The sequence below is a fragment of the Nicotiana tabacum genome, chromosome 22 (genome assembly GCF_000715075.1).
Source record: "Nicotiana tabacum cultivar K326 chromosome 22, ASM71507v2, whole genome shotgun sequence".
In the NCBI taxonomy this organism is placed as follows: Eukaryota; Viridiplantae; Streptophyta; class Magnoliopsida; order Solanales; family Solanaceae; genus Nicotiana; species Nicotiana tabacum.
In genome coordinates this window covers 190,112,918-190,118,368 of record NC_134101.1, presented here as the reverse complement: position 1 = coordinate 190,118,368, position 5,451 = coordinate 190,112,918, and the positions used below count along the sequence as shown (strand labels likewise).

Sequence of the window (5,451 nt, the reverse complement as noted above, 5' to 3'; positions counted from 1 at the left end):
GCTCCTTCTACTGGCTCTTCGGGCTGCCTAACATTCTCCCTCTACTAGGGACGAGCCACACTAAGGTAATATTTATCCATTTAAGGCTTCCAGTGCCTATCTTTATAGTGCTTATATCTAGCTATACTATTTTAGAGTGTGACATGTGGGTATCTCAAGAGGAAATGCATTAGCACATTTGCAATATCCTTCGAAAATGTCAACTGACGCAAACAATCCATCCATCATTTTGGGTTAGTCTAACCGCAGCCGGATCCTGATATCCGTCCTTTTCTGATACCACTTCTGTTAGCTCCCATAGGGCATAACTTAAATCTCTGTGGCCAATTGTACATACCTCTGTTACGGTTGAGGGTAACTCACAATGCTTGTATTTTTCTACCGGAACTGTAATACTGATAATCCTCATTAACTGGATGCCTCGTACTTTGCTCCTTTTATTTGCTGAAACTTGCGTCTCTCTCCTTATTCCTTTTTATCGCAAGAGTGGATCGACATTCTTGACTTAGGGATCCTTATCAAGAATATTACATGTCTTAGTATACACATGATTTGTTGAATACCTCATATTTATCCATCATAATCATGATGCAAAAAAAATCGAGTTCCTTTGACTCAACTCTTCCACAACAATATCTCTTATCAACCATCTTTCTAGACGTAGGCATCATCATATTATGAATGAGATAAAGTTTAGGAAGTTGAGTTATAACAACTGAGCTCTATCATACGATCTAGAGTAAGAAGAAAGAGTTATAGTCCTAAATACCTTATAGCCTCCCGCTTATAAATGTGGTGCACGACACACCCATAAACAAGACTCTACTAGACACGACTTGTACACTTCCTAGGACAGAACTGCTCTAATGACACTTTTGTCATGACCCAAACCAATGGGCCGTGACGGGCACCCCGTACCTTACTCAACCGAGTGCCAACGTAACGTATATTTCTTATTACATCATCATATACATGTGACATACGGGCCTAATAGGCCAACATGATCATTTATAAATTCAAACATACGCCGACAAGGCCGTACAATCTTTCACATACATGACATATGTCTACAAGCCTCTGAGAGTATATAAATGTTATAAAGGTCGGGACAGAGTCCCGCCTTACCAAACAATACACGTCTAAATCATACTAACCAAACACGCAACTCCGAAGCAAATAGAGCGGACTAATATCTTCTGCTGAGCTGATAGCCTACTTGGAGAGCTCTCAACCTGTATGTCTGGTCCTGCAGGCATGAAACGCAGCATCCCAAGGCAAAAGGGACGTTAGTACAAAATAACGAGCCGATTATGTAAGGCAGTACACTAAAAATTGAAACTGAACTGATAATATAATAACTGCAAGTAGCTGGAAGTCAAAGATAATCTGAAGATATGCTTACATGCTGATACTGACTCAACTCTCTCAATATAGTAAGTAAAATAGCTGTCTAGCCCTATAAGGCTCGGTATATATACAACTGCTCTGCCGTAGTAGATACTAGGCTCTGTATCTCGGCCAACTGGGCTCGCTCATAAGTGCTCGGCCACAGTAGGTTCGGTATATAACTTACCATCTGATCAGAGGTTGCCCAATACGGGCTTGCCCATCAATTATAGCTCGATGGTAATGAAAATATTGTAATATTGTATATATAGACTCTCTGCTCTCTTGACTAGAAGAAAGAAATACTCAATTGAATATGAAATCCTGATAATGAGAATATTGTAACTTACAAGGCTAGAAAAATATATGTAACTTGCGAGACTAGCAAACAACAACAACAACCTAGTATAATCCCACTTAGTGGGATCTGGAAAGGGTAGTGTGTATGTAGACCTTACCTCTACCCTGGGGTAGAGAGGCTGTTTCCAAATAGACCCCTGATATCCTTCCCTCCAAGAACTTCCCACCGTGCTTTTGGGGAGACTCGAACTCACAACCTCTTGGTAGGAAGTGGAGGTTGCTTACCATTAGAGCAAACCCTCTTGTCCTGCGAGACTACAAAAATATACGTAAATTCCGGGATATGAATTTTTTTTATAACTCGGTGTCAAACTTGTGTAACGACGAGATCATGCCAAAATAAAGGAAGAATTTAGACTTAACATACCTGAGTCGATTCTGTTGACAATTCCTTTAACATATGTCAATTGCGACAATTTCTTTTAACATATAACAATATTCCATCTTTTCCGTATTCTACGTAAGTAGGGCCTTTCTTGGGGCTGGATATGATTCAACTGATCAATCATGAAAAACATTTAGCCCGGGAGAAAGAAAGAGCACTTCTTAATTTTGAATTTGTATGTAGCTAGCAAGTATTCTAGTGGTGGAGGAAAGAATAACTAACGTTGCACTTGTTTTATTCATGGGTAATAGGTGTTATGTATGCTTGGTGATGTATTCTGGTGTTGGTGTGAGACCAAGTCTGCCCCTTCATAAAAGAAAATGAAATAGCTCCACTATGAATCAAGTTAACAATGATAACTGAAGATGAGGTGTTCAAGATAATGCACTTACTTCTTTAAGACTTACCGCCTATTGTATGAGTCACAATTTTTAAGTTAATTTGCTGCCACGTTGGGGAAATTTTATCTCAACGCATTCTTTAAATAATCATCCACAACTCCTTATTTAACTAGGTAATATCACATTACTCAATAATTAATCAATTATATACATAATTAAGAATTATCCCAAATTACTTAAAATATTGCTCATTTTAGCATACTTTATACACCTCACTATCATGGCCATGTACTACCTTGTATGGTACTAGTTCATAAATATCGAATATTTTAACTCGGGCCGTATTTTACTCCGAAATGCCAAACTTGGATGAAAATTTATTTTCATTGACTTGCTTAACCTCTCATCTTCACAAATTTACTCATCACTTGTGAAATAGCGTAATTCTTACAATCTCCAAATAATCTTTTTCTTGGACTGATGTCAATTACCTTACGACAAATTCAACCTACAATACTACAGGGTGCAATGTTGTAGTAATTTTATACTGCAATGCATAACATCACCATAATATAATACTGCAGGAGGTAACATCATCGTAATATATAATTGCAGGACGTAATATTGTGGGGCATAACAAAAATATACGTAATTTGCGAGACTAGCAAAATATACGTAAATTTCGGGATGTGAATTATTATTTATGCCTCGTTATCAAACTTGTGTAATGACGAGATCATGCAAAATTAACGAAGAGCTTAGCCTTAACATACCTGTAGTAGGAAAAAATCTGTATAATATTCTTGAAAAAGATTACACCATACTCTTTTAGAACCGCAAAATTTGGACGTAATTAAGCTTCTACTTGTTGAAGTGTTTGAACGATTGAGCTTGATCTGGACGTTACAGTATTTGATCCAAGAAAGACAATTTTATTACTTTTTAAGGAATGGCTCGTTACTCCTTTTCCAAATGAAAATGGAGATATGATTTCTATTTTGACTTAAAGGACATTCTGCTCTTGTCCAAATGAACATGGAAACAAGACATTTTCTAAGTCTTTCTTGTTTTAATAATTCCATTAAATCCTTGGCAGCCACCTATCATAAACTAATATGAGTCACTTTCTCAATTAGTGGCCTTCTGCCACGTTTTGTTGGGGGAGGGATTTAAACTTATGCACTTGTTTGATTAATTAACTAGGTAATATTCCGCTATCCGTTAATTAACCAATTACCCATATAATTAAGAATTATTCTCACTTACTTAAAATATTACTCACTTTTTACATTCCTTATACACCTAACTAGCATGAGCACGTAGTACCTTGAATGTTACTAGGAATACCGGGTATTTTAGCTCGGATCGTATTTTTTCTCCAAATTGACAATTTTCGACGAAACTCATTTTCTTCGATTTGCTTACCCTTTCACCTTCAAAAATTTACTTATCCCTTATTTAACATAGCATAATACTTAAATCCCAAAATAATCTCATTTTCGAGCTTATGTCGATTAACTTACGACGAAACTTTAACGTACAAAAATGCGGGATGCAACATCTCATTTCCGAGATTTCATCAATATATTTTAGGCATAATTTCACGCACGTAAATATGGGGTGGTAACATTATTCCCCCTTTTGGAACATTCGCCCTCGAATGTTGTGACGACCCGGCTAGTCGTCTCCTGAGTTACCGCTCTGTTTTCCCCATTTCTGCTTCTTTATGCTTTATTTATCTGTGTTATGTGGTATTGGGATGGTAGGATCGAATCCGGAATAATTTTGGTAAGGTTTGAGACACTTAGTCTCTTTTGAGGAAGCTTAAGTTAGAAAAGTCAACCGGATGTTGACATATGTGTTAGAGGGCTCGAATGTGATTTCCGATGTTTCGAATAGCTTCAGGGGTTAATTTGGGACTTAGGAGCACGATCCGAACGAGTTTTGAAGGTTCGGAGTAGATTTAGGCTTGAATTGGCGAAGTAGATATTTTGGTAATTTTCGGTTGGTAGGCGAGATTTTGATATAGGGGTCGGAATGGAAGTCCGAGAGTTGCAGTAGCTCTGTTGTGTCATTTGGGATGTGTGTGCAAAATTTCAGGTCATTCGAAAGTGGTTTGGTTTGGTTTTTGGTCAAAAGAGTAATTTCGAAGATTTTGGAATTCTTAGGCTTGAATCTGATGTGTTTTATTTGAATTGATGTTGTTTGAAGTGTTTTGAAGATTGGTACACGTTTGAATAAGGTTTTGGGATATGATGGTGCCTTTGATTGATGTCCCGGGGGCCTCGGGTGAGTTTCGGATGGTCAATCGGACCATTTCATGCCTTGGAGATGTTGCAGATTTTGGTTCAGCTGTTGCTGAGTTTTTACTCTTCGCGATCGCGTAGGGAATCATGCGATCGAGTTGAGCTTTTGTGCGGGCAGTCCAGTTTGCTCAGTGCATTTGCGAAGATGGGGATGCGATCGCATAAGGTGAAGGCATTGTTGATCGCGAAGCGGGGAGTGGGTCATGTTCGCATAGAGTTAAGTAGATCAGGGGTTTTGGCTTGAAGCTGTTCATTGTGAACGCGGTAGCCAGTTCGCGATCGTATAGTGTTGGGATCTTGATCATCGCGTTCGCATAGGCTTGTACACATTCTCATAGGGTTAATTTTGGGAGCTGAGGATTTGTGCTTCTCGATCGCGAAGGATGTCCTGTGATCGCGATGAAGGAAATTAGGCCTAGGCAGAAGGTTTAAAAGGTCATCTTGTCCGTGAATGTGGGGTTTATTTCTTCCATTATTGGTCGTTTTTGGAGCTTTTTGAAGAGGATTGAAGAGGGATTCAAGGGGAATCAGTTGGAGGTAAGATTCTTGGACATAAAACTCGATTCTAATGTGAATTCCACCTAAATAATCATGGAAATTAAGCCAAAAATTTAAAAGCTTGGAAATTTAGACCTTTGATTGAGGATTTGAAGAACAATTTGAGATCGGATTT

At 38.3% G+C, this 5,451-nt stretch overlaps 1 long non-coding RNA gene across 1 annotated transcript; it reads right to left on the bottom strand.

The window, feature by feature from the left end:
- Positions 1-848: 848 nt before the first annotated feature.
- Positions 849-3,485, bottom strand: LOC142176605 (uncharacterized). Its single transcript, XR_012705293.1, has 3 exons — positions 3,246-3,485; positions 1,845-2,243; positions 849-1,246 (listed from the first exon to the last, which is right to left on the bottom strand). It is a non-coding gene; the product is annotated as an uncharacterized LOC142176605 (long non-coding RNA).
- Positions 3,486-5,451: the final 1,966 nt, after the last annotated feature.